At 39.6% G+C, this 27,917-nt stretch overlaps 1 protein-coding gene across 1 annotated transcript in view; it reads right to left on the bottom strand.

Moving 5' to 3' along the window:
• Nucleotides 1-23,334, bottom strand: part of PTN (pleiotrophin) — a 69,440-nt gene extending 46,106 nt beyond the window's left edge. The window contains exon 1 of the mRNA XM_072328610.1: nucleotides 22,991-23,334. The gene's annotated coding sequence lies outside the window, so the exon portion shown is untranslated. The remainder of the gene's footprint in view (nucleotides 1-22,990) is intronic.
• Nucleotides 23,335-27,917: the final 4,583 nt, after the last annotated feature.

The following is a 27,917-nucleotide window of genomic DNA, read 5'->3' as shown; positions in this document are numbered from 1 at the left end:
GGAAGAAGACATTGTAAGTGGGTATGAAAATAGAAAGAAATTGAGCAAATCAGTCAACACCCCCAGGACTGAAAGTACAGGACCATCTCATGAAGCAGAGTGCATGTGGAGAAGCTGTATCAAACACAACAGAGAAGGTAAATCAAACTCCACCTTAAACCAAATCTCTGTTTCCTCCTCACTGTCTTCATTTCACGCATGTTCTGTTTCATATGAGAGGAAGACGGAGAGGACTAACAGACCTGAAAGTCCTGCTGGAGCAGATTTATATGAAACAAGCATCTCACCTGCAAGAACAAAGGTGGGGGAAAAAAAAAGAAAGAAAAAAAAAAAAAAAAGAAAAAAAGAAAAGAGAAAAAAAAAAGACACAAAGGAGGCAAATCTCTTAAGCAAGGGTAAGGGAATGGGTTCAGGTCAATGAACAGTATACATGTTACGTCTGCTGTTTCTGGGATAGCTCACAGTACTCATTCATTGAATGTACTCTGCAACAGGCAATGCTATCCAGAAGAAATGGAGAGATCGCTGATTAAATGCCATAGTTACAAAGAATGGCAGCTGAAAGGACAGCAGCTCCCCTCTGACTTTGATGCCAGTAGAAAGAACACGAATCTAGCAAAGTAGGACAGTATCTTCCTTATTAACAAAGAAACTGTACACTCACAGCCCCCTATACCGTTACATTTTACCTCTCATGTAAAGAGAAGTATAAGGCTTTTATTCTCCACCCACTTCATCTCTGCCCTATTTCTGTGGTCCCCTTGGCCCAAGTTTGCATATCTCTGAAGCAGTGGCTGCCGTTACTTTTTTCATCTTTCCCAGACTGGTTTAGTTGCCTTTATTAACTGCAGCATGTCTCCAAAATTAGATCTGTTTCTCTCAGCAATCTTTCCTTTTGAGTGAAATAACACATACTACAACTGATTCTCTCCCTAATTAGAGGACTTTTAACCTCTCTAGAATTACATGTGTTACTGACTGAGTCACTGACAGTTCTCGTCTGATTTATCTAGTCCTCCTTTGTTTCTCAGTTTAGGATATTTCTGGCATCTCAAGCTATTCCTTCACTATCTTCTCTGGAAAAAAAAAAAAAAAAAAAAAAAAAAAAAAAAAAAAAAAAAAAGAAAAAGAAAGAAAAAGACACACAAGAACGTAGAATGTGTAAAATGTCAGACTTTCCTAATAACTTCCCCAATTCCTTATTTTCATCTCCTGTTGTCAGTACACACAGACCCACTTCTTACTTTTGCTGCATCACAGAGATAGTGCCAGAAGCAAGATCATCCACTTAGGCGCAAAATTCCACTTTGAACCACTGGCTTATCAAGTGGCACAAGTGAGAAAGAGAAATCAAAACACAGACCCTGATTACTGCTATGGAAGACCATTCAAGAGGGGAGATGCAAATTCAGAATACATCAGGCACACAGGGCAGGAAGTTCTGGTGCCTCCTTCAGGTATCTCCTCTATTTCCTCTCTGCAATTAACCTACACTGACTGCAAAAGAAAATGCATCAAAATATATTTGATTTTGTTTTTTTAGCATAGGAATTGTCAAGTTTCCAAACGTAATGGTATAAAAAGACCTAAATTTTGAACGTCTGGAAAAAGCTTGATACACTTTCTTCTACTACACAGTCTGTATTCCAAGACATAGACTTTCTCTCAGTGGCTTTTCATACAATGAAAAATGTCCCTCATTTTAGCTGTCTGAGTCCTGCTGGCACCTATGTGAAAGAAATGACAAGAAGTAACCTAATAAAATCCCAAAGTGGTCTGGACATTTATCTGTACCCAATTCCTCCCTCTCTTTTCTTACAGAGGAAGGGTTGTTTACTTAGCCAGAAGATTACATTTGTCCATCAAAGGCTGAAGGGAATCCTCTCTACACCACACACGCCATCCACATGCAGATTTTAGAGCCCGGCCTCACTGAAGCCAGTGTATGGTAACACAAATGAACTACCCCTATATTAAGTCACTAGATGTAATCCTGACAGAAACTCCAAGTTCTCAAGTCTCTCCTCCTCTGATCTCTCCCTTCTCCTGCCTCTTTCTCCTTTTGCTTTGATGACTTTGACAGCCAAGCACTTGGGAGTGTTACTCCAGGTTATGTGTCACCTTTAATGGGATTCAAAGCTTTAATTCAGAAAGTGGCCACTCTTGACCTTTGGCCCCACTACCACCCACTCTGCCATCCCCCCTCCTTTCTCTATCACCATGGAAATGAATAGTGGAGCGAAAAAATGGGAGCAGGCAAAGTCTAAAGCTTTTCACAGAGCCCCCAAAAGAAAGATGAATGAAACTCATTCATCACTGAGCAAGGGACCGAGTGAGCAATACTGACTGAAAAGCAAGCCAGAGGGAGAGCAAGCAAGAGAGAGAGACAGACAGAGATAGAAAAGGTTACCTCATGCAGGAAGTTATGTGATTTGAAAAAGAAAAGCACAGGAGGTGTGAGGGAACATAGTCCACATTCAAAAACTGTGGATTCCACAAAGAAAAAGAAAGAATAGCAGAGGGGTATTTCCTAAGACCCTTCCCCATCCCACCCCTTGCCAATAAAAAATATATATATACATATGTATATATATAAATACGTATAATCAGATTACCAGAAAAGGATGGAAATTTAAAAGCAGAAAGGAGAAATGCCTGAAAAGAAGTTGTGGTCGATGCCTGAAGATGGGCAGCTAATTTCAAGGAAAAAGTCATACAAATAGAAACAAAGCTGTGTTTGTGAAGTTCTCTTAATCACATCTCTTTCGTTGTAAGCATTTTACCCCTATACATGCACTCACCATTCATCTCCATCACATCTACAGCACAAGGTGTGACTTTTCTTAACTCTTAATTTATTTCACTGATATCAAATAGCACTAGGGATTAGATGTACCTAAAAGGCAATCGCTTATTTGCTCAGATACAGCCTTGATTTTCTGGTGTGTTCCTCTATTCTCCCTGTGTTTCACATTCTCACTACAACAGCATTGGCAAGGAGCTCCTTCTTTTAGGGCATCTTAAGCAGATGCACTTTTAAAAGGAGTTAAATGACATCATGTATCCCAGTGTCAGATAAAGGAAAGATGTCCTAGTGCATGCTGTTCTACAGAGCTAGAAGATGCCAGCAACAGAAAGAAAAGAGGAGGGAGAGAAAGGAAAGTCTGAGATGCAGCAGCATGGAAAAGCCTATTTGCCTGCACCATTTCCCTAAAACTAGAACATTTGCAAATATAGGTAAGATGATCTCAGATTATACTGGGATATTTATACCATTAATGAATTCCCAGAATAACTAGTCAAAATTCATCTTGAGCATACAAAAAATTATGCAGAATCCAACAGGGCACTTCAGGATGCTTGTGTGTGGAAAAGCTCTACAGGGCAGATCTCAGTAAGAGAAGTTATTTCCCAAGAATGTCTCCTTGCCTTATCCTGATGGAGAAATGGTAATGTAGTTCTGCCAGTCTAAAGCTTAACAGTTAAGTCCTACTCAGAACAGAGCCTACCTAGAGCTAAAGTGAGATAAATCTAACTTTAAAGGAAATAAATCTACCTGGAGATAGTTGCTCCCTGCAGAGCAATTACCATTTTGAACCATGAGATATTTTTTCTCCCTCCTAAAGCTAATCAGGCATGATTCTATTCATTTCCCTATCCTCTGTACCACGATCTAATGAATCCAAAAGAAAAAACACCCAAGAGATGGAAGTCACTACATTTTATTCATCCAGTGAGCAAGATGACAAGCCAAGCTTCCTTGGAGTGGCATTAGCACTTCTACTGAGCAATGAGCTCAGACCTTGAGCACATAAACTTCAGACTTTTGATCATATGTATCACACTCCAGGGTGGTCATACCCTAGCAGTAGACAGACACACCCTGGTGGTTCACCAGGTAAAGCAGATCATGCACACAAGGAGAAAACTCAAGTTATCTGTGTCTTCGCTGACTCTACAGAGAAAATACGCTGGAGCTTGTTAGTTAAATGGAGGGATCACGTTTACTGAAATGAGTATATACGGTCTATGGGTCACAATAAGAGAAACTCAGCATATTCAAAGTCTTTTGAGACTAACTAACTAACTAACTAAATATGACAATATTTTTTGCCTCATTCTCCCCACTCCGTATGGCCTGCATATTTACTTCTTTCTCTCTTCCCATCCACACACACCCAGAGCTTTGACTCTTCAAAAACTGGCTTGAAAACAGCAAGAAGGATTACTTAGGAAAGACTTTGTTAGTTTTTTTTAAATTATTACTCACTCAAAGCATGGAAAAAAATAATAAGATGATGCTATTTCACACATGTAGAGCAACCACACAACTCTAATCTAAAACAACTTGTTTTAGTATAAGAACAGAGAACATGTAAGTGGAGAATTATGATCAAAATGGTTCTTCTCTCTTGTGGCATCTGGTTAGGACTTTGAATTTTCTTGAACAAAGATATGTCTGGTTGATCCATCCTTAATTCCCACTGCAGGGAAGTTCAGGTCAGCTCTATTCTGCACATCTGTTTATGTTAAGCGGATATATTTTGACAGCAGTAAATTGTGCCTCAAATGGCTCTACAGAGGTGGGAAGCCTCATTTGGTCTTCAAAGTAACCAACTTCCTACAGTAAATTTAAAAACTTAAGTGCTCCAAACCATGAAGGACACCTGCATGTCATTAAGTACTTAATGCTGAGCATACAGCTTTCTGGGTCACCATCTGTTCAGCAAGAGTACCAGCTCTAGCTGCTGTTTCCTATTTCACATGTTCTAGGGTTTCAACTGTCAGTCTTGGTAGCTCAAAATTACCTTAAATTACCCAAAAGGCACTTTGGATCTTCTGTCAGCTATACAAATTGAGAAACAGTGTCCCAAGACAGAACAATTCAGCCAGCCAAAGTTCAATCAATTCTGTATAAGGTTTAGTAGCTGATCAGGATAGCTCATAATACACATTTCTCTGTTTTATCTACTGCCACCTTTCAAATCTCACCAAGGTGTCTGCCTATCTGAATTTATCTTGTTCTGGTAATACTTACTGTTTGTGATGTTTAAGGAAAGTTCTCACTTGCACTAGAAGGTTTGCTGTCTAGGCAACTATGCACAAAGGAAAGTTCAAAATTAATATGCTTCCACCTAACAAGCAGGTGTTGTTGAAAACTCTCTTTGTAGCAAAGATCTATGTGCACAGAGGTAGAGAGGAAATCTAATCTGCTGTGGAAATCCAAAATGATTGGCCATGTGCAAGCATTTCTCCTTTACAGAATTTTCAGACAAGAGTTTCAGCCCTTTTCAAGTTGAATCTCTCCAGATGGTTCCACTACAGTGATAACATCATTAAATTAGGGAATACTGATCACAGAGACAAAAGAAGAGGAAAAGGACCTTAATGGTCCCTTGGGAAGAATGACCTTTGTGTAAAACAAAGCAGAAGAAAAGGAAATAGGATGCTTGGAGGTCTGGGGAACCTATGAAGGCTGTAACCTCTCTTCATACCACAGGCTTACAAATTCTATTTTTTGCTCTCTGTCTTCCCCACTCAAGTTATATTATACATGAAAACCCAATTCAGGGAATTGTGCTTTGTAGAAAAAATCCATATTCTCTGGGATAGAAACAAGCATTTTGGGGGAAAAGGTTACTAGGGATTTGATACATCAGAATCTATTAAATAATGCTAGCTATTCTGTTATAAGTATAGTAGGTGCTTGAATTAAACTAGATTTTAAAGTTGCTAAGCTCTTTCATTCTTCTCAATGAGATGAAAATCAGCATTTCTCCCAGTTCTGGAACAAATTTTGCTTATCCACATTCCTAGAAAAACATCCATGAAAGTGCCTCATTCTCATTAGCAAAGGAAGCCAATAAAACCAACACCTTCTTTCTCTCTGATGCATACTTCCTCAGTCCCGCAGAGTTTGGAATATATCATTATCATAGTATATTCCCCAAGTAAATGTAGGAAACAAATAGTACACATGGGCATAGATATTCTTCTCTGAGTTAGGAAACTGACACCATCTTAGTTTGATTAAGTTTATTTCATTCTAAATAGATCTGTCTATATAAACACATGTCTCTAATCATTCTAAATCACTTTTTCTAAAGTAGTGCCTTTTAAAAAATTATTCTTGCTTCGTTTTCCTGCATACAAGTTTAGGAATAGTAAGACCTGCTTGGAAAGAATCTTTTTGTGCTAAAGGACCAGGGTTTCACAAATATGGCTTGCTAGTCTGCTGTCAAGAAAATTCATTCCACTAATGCAAGGTAAGCCAGAGGATAAATATATACAAATATACATGTATGTATGTGAGGAGTACACAATGCCATCTTTTGATGGTAAATCCCCATCCAGTCCCCCCCTCAACACAGCATGGGCCTTCTAGTTTTAAAACATATGTTTCCCTGTTCACTTTGTTTTTCACGTTCTGCTTGGCTGTATTCTACATCTACGGAAGTTGAGTTACAATTTGATATAATAAGGAGCAACATATTAGTCAGGGGTTACTTGTACAAAGTAAACATTGTACAAATTGACACCTAAATTACAGTATTTGTGTATTACAGTTAAAACTGAAATACCATAACTTGTTAAACAATGTCACATTTACTGTTTTTTAAAACACAAGCTTCTGCAGTATCAGCATGCTCACGTTTCAGCCCTGGGCAGATGAGCAAAAACTCTCCTATTGAGTCAAAATGAATACTCTTATGCAAAAGCCCTAAATTAGTTCCTTATACCAATCTTCTAGAATGCATGACCCCACTTTTACTGCTCTAATAGTAGTGAAAGTACTCTAATAGAGCGAAAGCTCTAATAGTGGTGAAAAAGGTGAAATATTAGTTTCATAAGATGAGGGATCCACTACCTTCTAAGAAAGCTGCTGTGAAGTTTTCATCCTGCCTCTCATCATCTGCACTATAAAACAGCAAATTGGTTTGTAATTGAATTTTTCCTATCACAGCTTTCTCCTGCAAGTTAGAGAGGCCTTCAGTAATTGTTATTTTTCTACTCTAAAACATGTTTACAGTGTGGTTATCTGTTCTTGTGTCTGTCAGACAAACTAAGCTCTTTAAGCCACCAAGCAAACTTTTCCCAGTCATTAGCTTGCTGAAGAGTTTTCCCCTTTTCTTTCTTTTCCTTTCACACCTTCTGAAAACATAGGAACTGATACAGAAAACATTTTTCTGGTATCTCTCATCAGCACCATCTCCCTAGTCTGACCATCTCATGTATATGCCTAAGAACCATTTTTCCAGAACACTGCATTCAGAGCTCATACGCCCTTGCCTACCATCTACAATCCGTAAAATCATCTTTAGTCCAGATATTTTCCATGACATAACTTTCTTTCATTCATACAGACCTAGAAAGGACCAGATCATGCTGTGCTAGGAAATTTGCATCTTTATTTTCAGCCCTGAAAACACAAGAGGGATAATATTCCTGAGGTACAGACATAAGCACAGGAGAGTTCCCTACCTTTCCCTGGCAACTTTCCCCATTTTCAAAATGAGAGAATGAGGTCCTCAGTTGCTTCAGGCGGTTAATAATGATGCCACTGCTCAGTCGGTAATGAATTTTGCAATATTTAGCGTTTTCCTTAAAGCCTAAAGGATAATTCTTCATTAATGTTTAAAAGAAAAACAATGTTCAGTCTCCAGTTTTAAAGATGAATACTTTGAAATGTTACTAATAGGTTGCATTTAAATAATAAAACCCTATGTAGAAGGCCAGAACAAAGAATCCCATCGTTGTTTTGGATTTTCTTCATCTAGCGATTTTTAGGCCAATATCCTGACAGGAAAGGGGGAGGAGTGGGGCTGTCAGTACTTAATTCAATGAGTATAATTACACTGAATTAGTGTTAAGGGGTTTAGAGAAGAAAAAAAATACTATTCCACAGAGTTAATATAAAGTGGGCTTTCATGTACATACAAACTCAGAAGGAGCAAGCTGCTGCCTGCTGAGAAGTAGTTGGGAGCCAGGGGATTGATCAGACTCGGCCAGGCCTTGCTTGAGAAAAAAGCTGCAGTTGTGAATTACTGTAAAGCAGTATTCACATGATTGATGGGTTTACCCCCACCACCACATTTGTTTCAAAGATCCATTTTAGTCTTCTGTGGTAATGGTGGGAATTAACCCTTCTCACAGTGGCTGGCTGGGTCCTACAAGACCAGGCCAAGGCCTATCAGCTCGATGAAGCTTTTATCTTATGTAGCTGTGTGAATGGGGAAACAGGAAAGAGAATTAACTCTCAGATTTCTAAGGAACACCATAGCACCAGCCTCCTCTGACAGTCTGCAGACCATCTGCCATCAAATCAGCTAATTTCTCCACCTTCCTGCAGCACTGTCGCAGAAGGAGCTCTGCCTCTGATCTACATTAGACTTATACCCCACCATCCTACTTCTCCTTATATCCCAGGGAGCATGGGGTGGTTTCCACCTCTTGCCTTTTTAACCCTATTATTTCTTATCAGCAATAGATTCTTTTTTTTTTTTTCCCCCCAGAGAGAGAATGAGGAAGAGCAGTAAAGAACAGACTCCAGGCAGATTTGTGATGGGATATCTCCTATAGCCCACAGCTCTGTAAATGAAAAGGTAGTGAGAATGGCTAAGGGAATGTGGGAGGAAAAAAAAAAAAAAAAAAAAAAAAAGGAAAAAACAAAACAAAACCAGAAATAGATCCATGACATAACCAGCTATTAAAAAGCTCCTAAAATCTTATGAATTGACAGTATGACACAAAGATAGATTTCCATGGAACCCAAATCGCACACCTGCTTACAAATCAGCTCAATGCATCTCAGCAGCAGATCGTTTAGCCAGGAACAAACTGTTATTGTCAGTGCAAACTGTCTTGTGATATTCTTAGTTACCAGTAAGGCACTTTACACGAATATGATTTCTTTTCCCTTTAAAAAGGGAAAATGAAATCATGATGTAAACTCCCCTCCCTCCCCCCACCCGAAAAAAAAAACAAACACACACACACACACACAAAAACAAACAAACAAAAAAAAAAAACACACAAAAAAACAAAAACAAAAAAACACAGCATAGAACATTAAATTCCATTAAATACACCACACTGGCTGCAGGCAAGTGAAATGTAACCTTCCCACACACAACTCTGCAACTACACATCATGCTGTCTGCATAATTTCTCCGGCCTTGGACCTCCACAAAACTGTGCTACTTATCTCACAGCACCTCCTCTGCATTCACATGGCCAAAGAGAGGAAACATGGAAAAGAAGAAATGATTTGTTGCCACCCCAGTTATCTCCATCATTCCCTACTAGTACACAACAAAGATTTCTTAAATGAGTCCTTCATCCCAGGTTGCAGCCCTACCTGCTCTCCCAGGTTTGGCCCTAAGTACAGGGCACAGGAGCATGGCAGCTCTGCTGGCTTTGCAATGGACTTTAGGCTAGAGATCATCTCAGGGTGTCTTGCCTTGGCTTTGTCATGGCACAGTATGTCAATTTTCTGTCCTCAGGTTTAGCATGCCTTGCATCTATCTGCTTTCACAGTCTTGTCTTGGGTACTACTTTCATCTGTTGTGATAGCTATGGCAGATGTCAAAGGAATCACAAATGCCAAACCCAAGTGGTACAAGCTATATCCACTTCTTTTTCCTTCAAAAAAAAAAAAAACAACAAAAACTGTCCAAGTGGACAGATGCTGATGTAGCACCAAATGCTGTCACACACACATTACAGCCTCTACATGCTCAATTCTCAACTGAAGATACAAGTTCTCAGGCCAAAACTTGTCATGTCTGACAGCATCCAGTTGCGAAATTAGCCCACGTGCAACAAAGTCATTAGAAATCAATATAAAAAAGGACCTGAACTCATCTTTAAAGAGATTAATGGGCTGCTGGTGAATACTCAGCTTCCTCTGAAGCATGTAGTAATTGCTGTCAGATCTTCTGCTATATTCTCCATTGCTTCAAGTTTTTCTGAGTGCATCTTATTAACCGCAAAGAACAGCATGTTTCTTTTCTCTATGAAGAACTTTCTCAGTTTTAGAAGATCTGTCCAATCCATCAGGATTACTTTGACATTTACTGTGCTTATGACCTCTGTCCCTGTGATTTTCAAGTTCTACAAGTGTACCTTCTGTTCCCTCAGGAAAAGAGGAAAACAGGAGAATTAGACCAATGGCCGCTGTTCTGGCACCTCACAGAGCTGCACACCACCTGTAAACCACGTGTATTGAAAATGACCCTATAAGACAGACTAATGAATTCTCTTTGGGCCAGGGGGAACACTGGAGCAGCAGTGTACACTGGCATTACCAGTATGCTGATTTGACACCGTTGTGTCAACAGAGCTGTCAAATCCCACAGGCCTACTGCACAAAGCTCATGGCTTACCCGTGCCAGGAGGCCAGCGGCCTTTGTTGTTTCTACCTGTCAAATGAAAAAAAATCTTTCCATTGAGCTCTGAGTCACTAAGCACACTGTTCCCTCCCCCCACCAATTCCCTTAACTGTGCAGTTCAGTCCAGCAGCAATAGCAACTAGAATGTAGAACACAGGTGTGCTGTTAAGAAAAGTCAAGTTATTCAACTTCCAAAGCACGGTGGAATACCATAAAGAAGAAAAAAAACCAACCAAACAACCAGACATCTTTTCCTCCTCATTCAACCTAAACAACAGCTTACTTTAAACAGAAGCTACTTGGCACTCCTTGGGCTTTTTTCACTTTTCACATTCAGAGCCAGTGTAGGCAAGTGATCTAAAAGCCCAGTCAGGGAGACACACCAGATCAGCTGTAACCTCAATTGGCTTCTGCTCCTGCTGATACTTTGTGTGCTACAGCAAAAGCCATAACACATTTAGAGCTGCATGGTGACAAGCAGTACTAAGCCTTTGTGCCCATTCATAGCACCCTACATAAAAGCCACTTGAGCTCATCAAGAATAAGAACGAGCTCTTTCTTAAGCCCAGCCCAATCCAGTTAACAGGCTTATATGGAAATTCTGAGAGACAGGGCTTACAAGTGGCTATGCACCTAACACACACACTGTTTTGCTGAAAATTAAGAAAGTGTATGGCACTCAGCTAAGACTCATAACCATCTCTTTCTTCTCTCTCTACTCTATTACAGGTATAGAGGCAACAATACAAGGAAAAAGCATAAATGACCTTTGCAATTAGTAATCATTACTACTTGTATAAATCTTCTTCCACTTGCGTATCTACTTCTGTTGTGTATAAAAATAAAAAAATAAAAAATAAAAAAAATCCTGTTAAATACAGAAGTAACATTTCTGTCTTCCTTATCAGTTAACCTTCCCGTCCTATTCTTGGTATAAGCTTGTGTAAGTTGATTGGCTTCAGCTAGAGGTGCCAGCATCCACTAAAATAGACAGAAGATGCACTTAAGAATGCTTGTTGTGGCACTATTTGATGACAATACACTACTGTCCCATCTCCCTGACTCTATCCGTGCAGAGAGATGCAAGCTGGGGAAGACGTTGGTTCTGACATTTGTCTAAGAGCAAATGAGTGGGTGGATAAGCACAGCCCTCACCACCATGACCACAGACAGTGTGAGGTAGATACAAAATGATGGATACAAAAAAAAGATGCCTGCCATTCAGAAAACTGAAGATATGCTTTGGGATTCATTACTGAAAAAAATAATAACTTAAAAGAAGCTGTAAGCTCAAAACTTTGATTTTACATTAAAAAAAGGGGGGGGGGGGAGGGGAGGGTGAATACATTAGTTTTGTTCAGGATATTCTTGATTGTGGGAGCTAAATAAAAGACAGTAAGTATGAATGCTACTAACAAAATTTAATTTAAACATTCTCAGTGAGATGTAGGGAGACTAAGTCAGTATCAGATTAATTGAACACAATCAGACTTAAGGGAAAATGGGCAGTTTTCACAGCATATTCCAACTTTGACAACATATTTGTTTCAAATATTTGTCCATTTACCACAGCTGGAAAGCATCAAGCATAAAATTAGACATATGTGAGCGCAATCAGCTCACATTTCTGGTATCACAGTTTCCTGGAGCGCAATTTTTTCAAGTGTTAATGATAAAAAAGGCAGTAACCCAGAAGGGATTAATGACAAACTATATAGCAAATATAAATCACAGTAAACCTATTTGATATTTATATTACATATGTATGCATATTTATATATGTATTTAGCTACTTTGATATAATTAAATTGCGCCTTTAACTCATTCAAAGCTTGCAAAAGAGTAGTTAGTCTTAAACAATAGAAAACTGACTCAGGAACTGGGGCCACACTTCTAGACTGATTTCCAAAAGAAGAGAGAATTACCACAGTTACAATGCATTTCCATCAGATGAAAATGTTGGATTTTCTCTCATTCTTTTGGAATCCTCACTCTATCATTACTACATAATATGGTGTATGTTATGCCTGGGAGATTGTTGCCAGTCCTAAGAGAACCAGACTTCGAGTACAATATTGGAGAGTCACTTCTTTATTAAAGGAAATATTGCAGGAAACAGGAAGAATGTGAGGACTGAGCACAGATATTATGAAAGGATGCCAAACTGCAATTACTGATTATACTATTATACTTATGGCCACTCAGAAAAAGAGGGGAGGAATGACAAAGAATTTATCCACTCACCCAGTGCCCTTAAGAAAAATAAATAAATATATGGAAATCCAGTCCAAGTGAAACTAATGGAAGAGAACAACTCTGGCAGCTGAGATGTAAAATGGAGATCAAAAGGTCCAAGAGCAAGGTTGAGGAACAAGGAAGCAAACACATAGTGACAAGTAATAAGGCATTCCTTAAGCACGTGGGAAAGTGAAACACCAGAAAATCTGGTGGGACCTGAAAAACTACCAGGATGCAAAGAATTCACTTAAGGAAGAAAAGAAGATTGCAGAGAAGCTAAATGGCTACTCTGGTTCAGTTTTCAGTTCAAAGTTATACAAGGAATGAACTTCAGGCAAAACTGCCAGGCAAAGTTAGGGAAAATAAAATAAAAGAAACAGTTTAGGAAATTTGATTGCAGTATTTTTCATAAAGATAAATTATGTCCCTAATTTGCAAGAATCCTCTAAAAATCCTGGCTACTCATCACTAGATGTAAGTTGCTTAGATTTCCAAAGAGTTTGAAAAAAGCTATTAGGATAAGTTGCTAAACAAAGGATAAGAGATAAGGCCCGTTATTCTTTTAGTATTAGTCAAGCAACTGAGAATCCCATGTCAAGAACAATATTAAGTTCTTTGTATAGAAGAAGGGTGGTAGTGCTGGAGAATCAGCCTAGGACCAGTGCTGATGTATGCATTTATGAAGCATTTGAAAGGAATATTGAAAATGAAGGTAGTGAGCTGTACTGCTCATACAAAACAGATTGGTCCAAAATATGGAAGTCCTTGTCCTCTCTCATAATTATCCAAGCAAATGGATAACACAAATATCAGAAAAAAGATCACAATGGACATTGAATCTTTCAGAAAATGATTAGCTTTCAATTTCTTCTCCCCATTGCCTATTAATGTACGTATATTATACTTCAGTTCTTGTGAGACATCATGATCATCAGAAAGTCATTATAAATACCATCATGGAACATAACAAAATCTTGCTGTAACTAGTCTTTCTATGTCAGTAGAGACAGACACCCTGGGCCGCTTGATATAGTGGGTGGCAAATCTGACCACAGTAGAGGTTTTGGAACTGGATGTGCTTTAAGGCCCCTCTAACCCAAACCATTCTGTGATTCTATGAATACAGGACGTGCGTTGTGATTTCTATTCTCTCAATACCCATTAAATACTGTACACATTCACACGCAGACTAGATTTTCATTGACCTGGAATAGAAATCCTGATTTCAGTAGCTAAAGAATTTCCATGTAAAAATCTGGGAGTAAAGAAGATTGCAGAGAAGCTAAATGGCTTAAATGGCTACTCTGGTTCAGTTTTCAGTTCAAAGCAGGCAACAGAGATGTGAAATATTTGAGGTTCAATTTTTCTGGAGTTACACCTAACTTACACTTCACAAACGTTTCCTGCTTTAGGATTTTTTGTTTGTTTCAGAATTCCCTATTAAAATCAGAAATTCCCACCTACAATTACTTGAGAAATCTCAACTGGCAAAATCCCAGCTAGAGCTGGAGCCTTATTGCACATGCTGGAAGTGTCAATATGGAAAGAAATGAAGTTGTCATTTATAGTACATGTTGTGCAATTGGAAAGTCTAAAGTTAGATAACACATTTGTGAGTTATCTCTACAGTTTGGAAAGTATCTCCAAACTGAGAGAGGCTTCTGATATGTATGTAAAGCACAATGCTGGGGTAAAGCAGTTACATATGTAATTTTTTCTGCATAAAAAATGTTCAGTTTCCATATCCACTCAATCTACTGCTGCTGTGCTTAGCACAAGGGAGAGTCTCAATTACAGGACTACTTCTTGGTAGATATAATCATAAATAATTCAAACTAAACAACAGTACATAGCAATTAAATGAGCATACATGCTGTAATATTCTACCATCGTTTCTCAGTCCTTTCCTTGTACAGCAGTATTCAAAGTCCAGCCTTTTACAAGAACTTTCACAGAGATCAGCTGCACTTGAGCACAGATGAGGAGCCAAAGGAAGGCCAGGATCACTTTTCACTTTATGCTATTGAATAAACAGACATATTTGTAAATATTATCTCAATTGCACAATATTAAAACGTTCCAATTTTGTAAATAGCCTCAAAGTAATTTTCTAGGTCAAAATTATGAGTAGGAACAAGGAGTTTCACCCACTTTTTACTACCCTGTTTAAACCTTGTATATTTTCACCACAAAACTATTACCAATTGTGCAGTTTGTTAAGGGCTCCCCACTTTGCCACACTTTGGATTTCATGCAGCTTTACAAAACCACTTGAAATGTTAAACAAAGAACCTTTCTCCCTTCAAAGGTAAAAACTGAAACAGGCTGTTCTCAGTGGGCAGATGGCAGTGTCCGCTTCTCTTCAGGTGGAAGTCTGAACCTTTCAGCACTAAAAGGTATAATGTGACAGGTCTGAGCAGTGGCTTATGCTTGGCCCACAGTATGTTGAAGTTATTACACAATTATTAATGTTGATGGTCTGAAATTTCCAACAGAAAGCCTTCATTACTAATGCTGATGTACTGAAGTTTACATTAGCTCTCCAATAGTTCAACTTCTAACATAAAATGCTTGAGTAGCTCGTGGATAAGCAGATTTTCAGAATGAGATAAAGTGAGGCTGTGAAAGGCCCCACAGTAAAAATATTGTTCTGAAACTTATCACAAGAGATTTTGTCTCAACACACACATAAAAGATATGCATGTAAGCATGTACAGTATCAGAAGAAACTTCTATTTGAGCTGTGTTAATCTTCTAGATTACGACATCGATACAACAAAGGTTTCAAACCCATCTTTACTTTTCTTTGTCTAAGTAATCCCCTTGTTCTCCATGAAATAACTCACGGCACATAAAGCTGTTGTATTGCATAAGATTTGCAAAGATTTTAGTTTAAATTACAAGTGATTGAAAGAATAGACTGAGCTCTCTTAAGACATTGACACACCCCTGTAATCCAAATGTCCACTCAGTAATACTGAGCTCAATACGCAAACTAAACTCAGACTCCCATTTAAAGCTAGAAGCTACTAAGTGAGCGGAGCTACCTTTTCCTCCTTCCTCACCCCATAAAGTCAGTTTCTATTCTATTTTGCAAGTACAGGGAAATTCTTAGATGCCAGAGTCAACATAGCTACCCTTATTTTCACAGTCCATAGGCCCTGCAACTTCTTATAAATCCTCTGCTGGTGGAGGATTTATTGATGATTATTAGCAGAAGAAAAAGTGAGAGCAACCTTCAGGCTCCCTTGAATCCAGTAGGGTTTTGGCCAAACATACAGTGACTGGCTCCCCAAGAGCTTTTCTTTTTTCCTTCCTTTTGCTGCCTGAGTAAGCCTAGAAGAGGAGGCAGCTTGCAGCCCGGCAAGTATGCTAATGCCATATCAAACTAACTGCCATGCCAACAGCAATCACACACACGCCTGCTCGCACATTTCTGCCAAATAATCACTTAAGCAAACATCAACCACAGAGATTAGCGAAAGCATCTGACAACATGCAAATCAGGCAAGAAACATGGACTGAAGGAACAGCTTAACAGAGTGAGGATTAAATAAGTGAAATGTGAGGAAGTTCCTGGATCAAAACTTACTGTGTTTCTGGAAGATTTCAGAAAATCCTTTGTTGGCCTTGGAGGGACAGCTAGTAGATTTTTTTTCCACTCCTCAGTCCCTACTGCATATCAGCTGCACCCAGGCAGGCTTCTAATAAAAGCAAATGACTCTTTCTCAGACAAAAACATCTTTGTGACCTCTGGGAACAGAGCAATCCAAACAACCAAGCAGGCAGTCAGGTGGCACAAACTACTGGTAAGCAATCAGAGTATCTCAGAGGCCTTTCGTCAGCATAGAAGCAAAACTAAGAGTCCATAATAGAAGACTGGTTTTTCGTGAAAAAAATCAAAGGCAAACCACCTTAGGTAGACCAACAAGTTCAAATTATTATTCTACTAAAATTAAGGCAGATTATCAGAAAAATTATTTCATTTATCTTTTACCTACTAAAATGTACACCACTCCAAATGCACTCAATGAAAGCAATGTTTCTGCTACAAGAAATATGAGAACAGTCACTACTTTTCATCAGCATTATTACACATTTGTGTCTTATTTTTAAGAATTTATCAGCCAAATAAATATATAAACATGCTTTCTGAATCTTAGGCTGAATTCTATAGCGCATCTTCTGAAGAAGTTCTTGCTGAAGCCTCAACTTTGCCTGAATAATGATTGGAGGATGTGTTCCAGTATTAGTATTCATCTCCACTTAACAGGAAGAATATGATTTAGGGAGCTGGAAAAGATCTCAGTATGGAAACAGAAGTTCAGTTGTCCCAAAACAGACAGAGATGAACTGCCAAAATACTGCAGGGACAGCATTGTAATAGAGATGCCATCTTTCTTACTGGTTACATCCAAGTCCCCTCCTGTACCACTCTGAAAAAAAAATATATATATATATATATTATATATATTTTTTTTTTCAGAGTATATATATACATAGATATATAAATCTTTAACATCTAAAGAAGTGCCTAGAAGAGCATGATAGAAACCTTAACAGGGTTATTTTGAGCAAATAACACTCTTCCCTTTGTTTGCAGGACGTAAGTCTGTTAAAAACGAACTCAATAAAATACTTATTTTTATTAAAAAGATTTTGATATGGGACTACCTATATTTCTGTCACAAATTCTCTAGACTGTGGGCCTTCTATTTCAGACTACAGAAGGGCATGTACATTTGTGTCACATTCATAGGGTTGTTCTGCACTTTGAGGTACATAACGTGTGAAAGGTAGAGCTAAATGAATGGATAAAAAGCTCTATTTTACCAGTGATATAGCTGAAACAAGGTTCCTTAAATTCAATAGTCATAATTCCATTTTCCCCAGGACTCCAAGAGACATAATCCAAGAACAAAATAGATGTATGCCTGACACTTCGTAGGACTGAATTTGAGAAGACAATTTAAGTCACGTTTATTTTTTGTGATCAGATAGGAACATTCTGACTTCCATAGGTATCTATATATTTACTGCTTGTTTCGGCACAGAATTCCTCATGTCTTGAAAGAATATCTGTTGAACACAATTACCTAGTTTTGCCTTTCTAATCCCTAGGGACAGTCTAAGGCAACAGGCTAATAAAGGTAGCAAGTAAAATGATGAAGTCTGCAGCAAACTGGTCTATCCTTCTTTAAAGGCTTGGAAGGTAGAGACAAACTGTCCACTCCAGCCTAAGAAATACGCTTTTTCAACCTTGCTACTTACATGGTGCCTGTCTCCACCACCAGCTGGACCAGCCCCACTAAGACCCAAGAGTATCATCACAGACAGGTAGAGAGGGGCTTGTTGAAGGAAGGAAGAGCACACACACTTAGCCTCTTCCTTCCTCTCAATTGTTCTGCCTCTGTTTTACTCCTGCTGCTGGGTGGAAAACTTGTACAGACAGTGGGTCGCTCCAATAGTATTTGGAGACAGCAAAAAGTCGATTTCAATTACAGTATTGGCTAGCTACAGACCAGTGCCAAAACAGGAATTTAGACTGAAGTATTAGAGAATTTCTCTTTATCTTCCCTCCATACAGGAACCTGAAAAGGTTATCATGTACCATTAAACAGGGGAAGCTCACAAGAACCATGGGAAGTCTACAGAACCTTAATGAGGAAGGGCAATTTTTGTAACACGTTCTTGGAACATTCAGTGAGCTCTGAAATAGTGCTGGCGGGCTTCAGAGGAGTGAGGTCTATTTTAAAATTGTGCCTCCTTGTTTATTAAATGATGATGAACTGGATTCCCAAGCATTATTTAATTTCAGAAGCTATTTTTATCAGAAAATCTCCAGTTCTTGTGACATTCTTCCACTCTGTCTGTACCCCTCCTTTGCAGCTCACCAAGCGGTGTGTCAGATTTTACTCAGCATAAGGAAATCGGATTTTGCCTCACGTGGAATTAACTCCACTCCTCACCTCCTGAGGTTGATGTAGAGAAAACAGAATCTGCTATTCAAGGAAGGCAAGGAAAGGCAGAGGCTTTTGGGAAGGAGGAGGAGGCAGGGTGTGAAATCACCTGACTGCATCAGTAATGCATCCAGCTTTTTTATATTCATGTTCCCTCTTCTCATCTTCCATGAAACTGCCTATAGCTCTGTTCTTTCAACCTTTGCTCTGAAAGATGTTAAAAAGCAGTCTGCAAGATTATTTCAGTCACTCTCACATACAAAAGCAAGCAGAGAAATTAGAAAAGTCTTTACGAAAAAAAGAAAAGCACCACCTCTCCCCCCAGCCTTCAACTACTCATATTTTATTATAAACATAAATCATCATGGTGCCACTGCAGGAGGTACTGCCAAATATTTTAAATAGTTCAGTGATTCAATTATTTGGAATAACTTAAGGTGAGTGCATTGGTCAGTAGAGTGTCTAATTTCATAAAAACCCTTTCTACCATCTTAGAATAAGCCACTACTGAAAAACTGATCTACTTTCATACTATCATGTCAAACATCACCTGCAACAAGATGTTGTTTATGTCTTGAAGGTCCTTGCTTTTTTACTAGTAAAAAGACTGTTGGAGCTTGAATAGGGTCTGAAAAGTAATAATGAACTTGGCATCACAGATGCAACTCCTCTGGCAACATGGAGCAAACAAAATTTTAAGCAGCAAATTCCATACTGACTGCCAACTCTTATTTCATATATTAGATCAAGTCCATGTTAAAAATAGTGAGGTAAAAGAGTTTCTCCAGCTCATGACAACCTCAGCTGATACAAGATCAAAGGTTTTCAAAGCATATTTAATTATATAAAATTAAATATATATATACTTAAAAAAAAAAGAAGAAGAAAGAAACTGACAAAACACACAAAAGACAATAAAAACAACACAACAAAACACTCATCTACTTGCTTTTATTTAGTTTGTATTACTGCTAGCACAAATAGCATCATTTGGAACTTAAGAAGCCTTTTCTGAGTTTGTTTGGTTGAGGTTGTGTCAATCCACAGATACAGTTGCATTGCTTCTTACCCAACTAATAAAGCTCTGCGGGCTATTGTGATAAAATGCAAAACTTCCACGTTACAGTAAACATTGTTCACTCCCTTTGTTTCATTTTCCCACTTTCCTGGTAGAGAAAGCTGATGTGAGAGGACAGACACAGATTTCCCCCAAATCTCCTGAAATGCATATTGAATATCTGACAATGCCCACTTTTCTGTTTTCCTCTGCATGGCTCCATCAGAGAGAACTCCCTATGCATTCAAAGGAGCACAATGGATAATGATTTCCAAAGCATTAACTTGGAGCTATTGAGACTTAGATGTTTTCAAATACATCTATTGTGCACAAAAGATTCTAGATTACCCCAGTTACTCTAGAAGAGTCTTTTTTCCCTTTCTCAAAACATCCATTCCTTGAGCCATCCCTGGAGTGCATTATTGGGGCTGATTCCTTAGTGCAGCGAGTTCCATCAGTCAAAGCTCAACTGATTCAAATAATATCAGGATATGGATATAAATTAGTGAGACAGACCCTAAATAGTTTTGACAGGTTTAGTAAGTATATATAGCGACACAGAATGCTATTCCTGCTGTCAGACATCAATATGTAGACAGAAGATTGGGGGCACCATGGAAACTCAGTGACATAAGAGTGGTATTGATTGGACAGAAAATGAGGCTGCAATTTAAGCTTAAGGCTGCCAGTGATGCCAAGAATGGAGAATGACCTCCAGCAGTGAATTTTCAGCATAAGCTCCCTGTGAACGAGCCAGTCCAAGAAGGATAAATCAGGGACAATCTCACCAGGGATATGGGTCGACCAAATGCAGACTACCCTAAGCAGATGAGAATCACTGTGTGTGTGCGCGCGTTACAGTGACCTAGTTTGTTCAAAGACAGCATTTTGAATGGTTTATTATAAAGAGACTTGAAACAAAGAGACTTCCTCAATTAAAGTCCCGAAATGAATCCTCTCAATGAAAATGCTTTTGATACACTGATCAGCAAGAGGTTGTAAATATCGAAGCAAAGCTTGCATTGTTAAAAACCAGTTCCCACAGAAAACATTACTGTTATAGTATAGGTAATGAGGCCCCCTGAACAGAGCGTTAAGTAGCATGAGCAATGTCCATTCCAAACCTAATGCCCCAGTGTTCGACTTGAACATACAATAATCCTATTTCCCGCTGCAAAAAAATGCACTCAAATAGAGCAAGAGTTGAGTGACTGTAAAAGACTTTTTAATTATCATATGAGGACTCTGGAATAACCGCCCCTAACATGAAAAAGAAACATATTACTTGAAAAAGAAGAACCATGCTGGAACCGTGAAAGTTAGAAGTCAGCTAAGTAATAAAACCCACCAGCAAGGAAAGGATGAATCTATGCAAAACATACATTAGCACAGGTGAGTCCTTAGTGCCAGTTGGAGTGTAGTGAAATACAGGTATATGGTACCAGGATACCACTATGTTTTCTATTACTATAGCCAAGACAACATCGCTGGCAAAGATATATCAGCTACAGAGTGAATCTCAAAGAACTATTGATTGGCAGTGGGATAATGGCAAGAACTATGCTTTAGTCAGGACATCTCTACACTACAGACAAAGAATAACCCATTGGCAGAAGAAATATTTGTTGCTAACTTCCCTTTTTTAATCTTAGATTTTGCTTTGAAGCATGCTAAAATCAGTAAGCTTCTCTCCTTCAATTTCACCCAAGCTCCATAAGTAATAACTCATCAAAGAATTTAGTGTAAGCTGGAGATGGGTATATTAGATCCTTAGATCCCCTCATTTTCCTTCTCTTTAAGGAAAAACCACTAAATTACACAGCAGGTTTTTTGTTGCTGAGGCTTTTGTTTGTTTGTTAGTTTTGTTTGTCATTTCCAATGAAGTGCCTTCTCCATTCACTTCCAAATTTTCATCTCTATACCAAATTAATAGTTTTTGTCACAGATATTCACATTCCCTTGTCCTTTCAGAGGTTATTATTTTCAGAGGTGTTTTTTGTTTGTTTGTTTGTTTGTTTGTTTCTTTATTTCCAGGCTGTTTCTTTTCAGGGAGGAAACATAAATACATTTGGAAGAGAAAAGAAAAAAAAGAAAAAAGAAAAAAGAAGTTTGCTTTGCACACCAGCTCAAGCACATCGTCTTGAAAATATAAAGGACAAGAATTTCTTTACCATGACTTTTCTTGTACCTTTTCCTCCTCTCCCTGTTCCTTCCCTATTGCTCCCTAATGCAACCAAAGTTATACACTTACTCTGTTTGTTGACCAAAACATTGAACTTCTTTGCTAAAAGCTTAGAATAGTCATGGCCAAAGGGGAACAAAGGAAATGACAGCAAGTTCAAGAGCTGATGGTAGTGTTCTTCCACTGTACTACAAGCCATTTAGAGTAAATAGGATCTAATTTTAAAACCTACCACTATCCATAGCTGCAGGGTTATCTCACAGAGAAGGATTTAACACGTTGCAAATGTTTCCACAATGCTCCTAAGAACCAGTTAGTCTATACTGTAATCCAGCTTCAGAGCAAACTGCTGAACTAACACACAGTAGGCATTCACAACCAAAGTGGATCACTTGCCATGCAGAAGAGATAGGTATATGATACCCACTGGCTATATAAAAAGTGTGGGAGAATCCGTTTTTTGAATAGGAGAAAACTGTATTTTTTAATGGGACTTTCTCCCCACCCATCCCTCCAAAAGAAAGAGAACACAAACTAAGAACAGTAGCTATAAATAAATCAGCACTAGTTAAATTCAGTTGTTTCACCAGGAGAAAAGTAGAAATAAGGCTAAGTACAAGGGAAAATATAATAGCAGTAGAAAGTAGTGCTCAGGCCGAAGGTACAATGCAACCTCGGTTATCCACAGGCTCAGTCGGGACACTTCTGGCAAAGAGCACCTAGAAGCTGCAGGAGTTCTGCTGCCCTGGAATCACTGCTCCCCTTCTGTCCTCTCAAATTGGATCAGCCAGAGAACTCCTGTTCCCTTCTCTACTGTGTCGCGTCCCCTCACCACCCCTCTCCTCCTCCCTCTTTATCGCTCCCACGTCCCGACACATCCCCATCCCGAACCCGACACATCCCCAGCCAAACCCACGGGCGATCCCGAAGCACCCCACCACCCCTGGGCAACCCCAGACCTCGTCCCCCACCTGCCCCTCGGCCAGGTGCTCCCCAGTCACCCTCGGGGCGGGGAGATCTGAGGAGTCTAGGCGGTAGCGGGGCGAGTCCCCGGGAGCAGGGTGAGAGGGGGAAGCGCTTTGCATCTCGCCCAAAGGAGAGGGCTCGGGGAGCAGCGTCCCTCTGGCAGCCCCTGGCAGCCTCGCCGTCCCCTCGGACTTACTTCGGGCGGCGAGAAGCGCTTCTCCCGCAGCAGTAAGGGGCGAGCCGCGAGCGTCCCTGGTGCGCGGCGGGTGCTGCTGGTTCTGCGGGTGCTGCCGGCGCCGCGGCTCCGCTTCCCCACGGACCTCCGACTCACTCCCCGCTTCTCCCGCGCCCCGTCTCTCTCTCCCGCTGGAGATTTCTTCCCTGAGATTTTTATACTGGAGGCAGGGAACCTGATCCTCGCTTTGACTCGACAGAGCCCGGGCTGCGGCGAGCCGCCGAGAGGAGGGAGGCAGAGGCAGGCGGGCGCCGGGGCAGAGCTAGCGGCCGCGCTGCCCCCTCGTGTGATGATGCGGTGGGGGCGCGCCGTCGGGCGGGTCACCCGCGGGGCAGCCTCGCCTCCACCGCCCGGGGGGGTGTAGGGGGGCGGGACGGGGCCGCTCCGCCCGCACACCGGGCTCCCGGGGAGCTCCCGCTGAGGGAAGAGTGTTCCCCGCCCGCACCGGGACCGGACAGTGCCCTGCCTGCCCCTCCACACTCAGCCTTGCTGAGGCTACAGCCTCCTAATGGGCACCAACTGGCTCGTGCCTGAAGAGGACTTGGCTGGCAGGAGCACGGGGAGCTCTTGCAGTGTCCCACTTAGACTTGGACTGGAAATACTGCGTTGTGGGGGGAACAGCATCTAATTTCAGCCCTAGCTGAAAATGCCACAAGAACAGCTTTTCTCGTGGCATTCCAGTACTTCTGGTTACTGGAGTTATATCAAGGTTTCCACTTTTTTTTTTTTTTTCCCAAGTTTTCCAACTTCTAGGTTCATTACATGCATTGAGTAAGAATGTACCCCAAACCCACAGCTTGATTTAGAACAAAGTGGACTTGTTCCAAAGTCCAGGCAATTTCTGTCTAATTCCTGATCCCCAGAGCAATTCTCTCTCTCGATTTGAAAGACTGAGCCCATTGACTGCTTGGGTCTCAGCTTGCGTCTCCTGCTCCAGGTCTGCACAGAAATCCAGTTCAGATTCCTCTCCTGTTTCCAGAGGAATGAGCTAAAAAAGTAATTTGTCTGGCACCGTACGCATTGCATCATCTAACACCTACCATCTGTGACAATGGAAAGCACTGTGTGGCTGGTCCCAGCGTGGGCAATTGCACCCACCTGGAGTCTTTCTTAGTAAAGTAAACTATTCCCTTCCATCCACACCTTGGCATCTTCTTTTCATCACGCAGTTATGTGTTTAGTCCTGGCATGGTTGTTAAGGATTTGCACCACTGGCAGATTTAATGACAGTGATGTAAGTTAAAACAACAGCTTTGATTTGCAGTGTAAAAGTGGTGACTTGAGAAGGAGAGAACATTCCTTCTAACAGCTGGCCGAGTGGAAATGAGCACTCAATACTACACTTCACATTCATGTTTCAGACTATGCAAAGATGAATAGAGATACCTGATAGCCAGCTTGTACCTTCCTGAGGGCTTCTCAATGAAATTCTGGCACTCCAAGCACCACGTACGTCTAGGAGAAGGCACTTCCATCAAAAAACACCTGGTAGTGGTTGACATTTTAAGCCCTCAGTGGTTCTCCATCCAACCACAATAGCACATTTCAGATGTTCAACTGTGTTCAGTCAACACAGAGAAAGTATGGAAGAGGATCAAGTTGGATCTGATTAATACCAAAACAGATTGCATCAAAACAGGTCAAGAAATTTTTTCTCTTTCACACAAAAATCTGTGCCTTGGATAAAGACTGAAAAATGTTTCAGCTTCTTAGCCAATAGTGGAAACTTGCTGCAGAAACAAACAGCTTTTCACAATGATGGTGCACAATATCAAGAGCATAATTTGTCCACCAAATTGTAGAAGCAGGCTTTGAGCAAATCTGGTTGCAATCTTTCTCCATACCTGGTTTCCCACAGCTCATGAATGAATTTTCTGATGCTGAGGTGACATGCACTGAAACTGGTTTGGGGTGATATGGCTTGGGCCTAGACTCAAAGCCTAAAATAAAACCACAGATGAGGTCAACACAGCTGCTCAGAGAACAAATGGCCTGAAGCACTTAAGAATGGAAAAGAAAGTACCTCAGTCTTGTGTAGGGAAAGTGTAGAATGATTGAATCGTAAAATATCCCAAGTTGAAAGTGACCCAGAAGGATCATCAACTCCTGGCTACACAATTGTGTTTTCGTGTTATTTGTGTCTCATTGGCACCTTGAGTCTTAACTGACATTTCCACTGTATTGCAAAAAACACTATTTAAATGCAGAAAGATACTCTTTGCTCCAAATTGACTACTCTTTGATGCCTTTGAAATTAATTAAGTATAACACATGAATTTCTTGACTGAATCTTTGCCACTGAGAGAGAAGCTGTAAAGACATGGAAAGAGGTGAGACAGTTGGTCAATACAACAGTCTATGAAGGATCTGTGTAACTACTTCTGCCAAAAAAAAACCTTACCAACTGTGCATTAGTCATTGCCTCAAAGGTGCCTGTTGTGGTGGTTCCTGGTGAAATAGAATAGGACGCTATGGAGAGAAGGGTTTGATGGAAGACATGCTCTGACTATTCACTTGCCATGGTGATATTTTCTTCATTAAAAGAGTTGTGAAGCTGGAGAGGTTTGCCTCAGGAACTTCTTTAATGTTTTGTCTCTTCTGAGTTTCTTTTTTTCCAGCCAAGGCACTATTTCCTACATGATCTTTGGAGCAACAGCTTAATATAAGCTTTCTGTAACCCATAGGAAAGTCCATAGTGAAAAAAGAAAAATAGTCTTGTATTATTGCTTTTCTGATCTGGACACACAGACAACATTGAAAGGAGAATTTTTCTCCAGATTCTAAGTGTCTTTAACATCCTCAATGTTTATTTATATCTGCTCAGTTGCTGGTTCTAAAACATAAAAAAATAAAACAAAATAAAATAAAATAAAATAAAATAAAATAAAATAAAATAAAATAAAATAAAATAAAATAAAATAAAATAAAATAAAATAAAATAAAATAAAATAAATAAAATAAAATAAAATAAAATAAAATGAGAATGGACTAGCAGCTGTAGAAGCCCAGTTTCTATTTCCACATAGCTTCGTTGTTATACAAAACCATAGCAGTGAGCAGCAGAGATAGGGATAATTTCTCTTTTAAAAATGAGAGCTGAGGGCTAGAGGTACAAGAAGTTATAAAAGAACTACTGTGATGCCACATACAAGTGCTCTTGTAAGCAATCCACAGCCCAAAAGCTTTGGATAGTTAGCATTTCTATATGAAAATGTTCAACGCAGTTTTGGGGAAGGAAGCTCATGTCATCATGTTTGTGCCAAAATATAGAAAGCCATCCATAATAAATTCCCTGTCACTGAAGGTTATTTTCCTGTTATAAGATGTGAACAAATCTTCCCTTTGAAGCTGGGCTTTATAGTACTTTCAGGTAATCATTTTACCAGGAGACATTTGGACCTCCTCAGCTTTCAATGGGAGCTTAGCAATTCTTTCCTGAGATGCCCTCGAAACACTCTGACTCTGAGCCTCAGAGTACAAAGTCAAAAGATGAGGTTTTCTGTACTTCACTCCCAAAAGGTGCTTTAGCTGATTTGGTTCCCATTTCTGACCAGAAGGAGAATACACTTTTCAAAAAGCAAACAAAGCCACCTGTGCACCAGTTAAAGGGTCAGCTTGGTCTGAGCTTGCTTTGTTTGCTTCACAAACACTGTGAGTATCACTTTCTTTCAGCCTCTCTAGCCATCAGCCACAGCAGCTCCAGAAAGACAGAATGTGAAGCCAGGAGAGCAGAACAAAGAACTGGAGTACAGCTTAAAGATTTTTTCACCTTTTGCTCCATTGTTTTTCCCAAGCTATTGAGCTGCCAAACCTTGGAAACTGAGTGCCCCATATCAACACTCCTCTGCTGAGATCGAATTTCCATTAGGGATACTGAATTATTTAGTGAATGCATCAAACATGGAAATCAACCACTTCTGAGCCGTGCTCCTTCTCACTCTGTCTCTCATTTCAAGTCCATCCAACAGCAGGCTTTTCATCACCAGGACTATCAGCCTTATAATTAGAGTGGAAAACATCCATGGAGATCAAAAATATATATTTAATGTATTAACTATATAATGAATTAAAAATCCATTTTCCCAGGTGTATGCAGAAGAAGAGAAACAGAGAATGCAAACCCAGAAGAGTTATTTTTTTCACAATCATATGCTAAAAAACTATTGATGTTTTTAAAAAGTAAGCTACCACCCCAGACCTTGGTCTTATGCTTCAGTCACCAAACCATAAGTACTTGTTGCAACTTTACACATTTCACTGATTCCATTTTCTACAATGGGATTAAAGCTCACGTGCTCAAAATCATTCATGTGCACGCATCTGCATGTTGCAGTTTGAAACCCACAAACACAACGCAACACAGCAGGCTTTTCCAGACCCCAGTATTTAAAAGAATGCCATTTGTGTGTTGGCCCCTCTCACTATTTCCTTCTTTTGTTCTGGCAATCCTGGGAATAGAAGTCCGACATATTCAGGATTTAAAATCTATTTTATTTATATTAAAAATGTACAAACAACAAAAAAATCTGCATTGAATAGACTTTCACTTTTCTTTCCTACTTAGATAAATATGTTGTTCGTTTCACTTAGTTTTACAGTCAGTTTGCTAAGAGGTATAAAACAAAACAAAATGGCATTGTATTTTAAAGGGCAAAAATCTTATTATGTTTCCTTTTTATTCTTTTTTTTTTCTTTATTTTATATATATATATATATAAATATATTTGACACTGTATTTTTGGGTAAACAATAAATCTAAATGAAATCCAGAAACTAAATATTCGTCCATCTGAATAAAACCAATAAAATGGACATTTTGGTTTCATTTCAAACTTCTGGCAGAAAATTGCAGTACCTACAGAATGAAAATACCCTTTTCCGTTTACCT

This window comes from Excalfactoria chinensis, chromosome 1, assembly GCF_039878825.1.
Source record: "Excalfactoria chinensis isolate bCotChi1 chromosome 1, bCotChi1.hap2, whole genome shotgun sequence".
NCBI classification, from domain to species: Eukaryota; Metazoa; Chordata; class Aves; order Galliformes; family Phasianidae; genus Excalfactoria; species Excalfactoria chinensis.
Note: the sequence above shows the minus strand (reverse complement) of the source record. Positions and strands in the feature narration are given on the sequence as shown.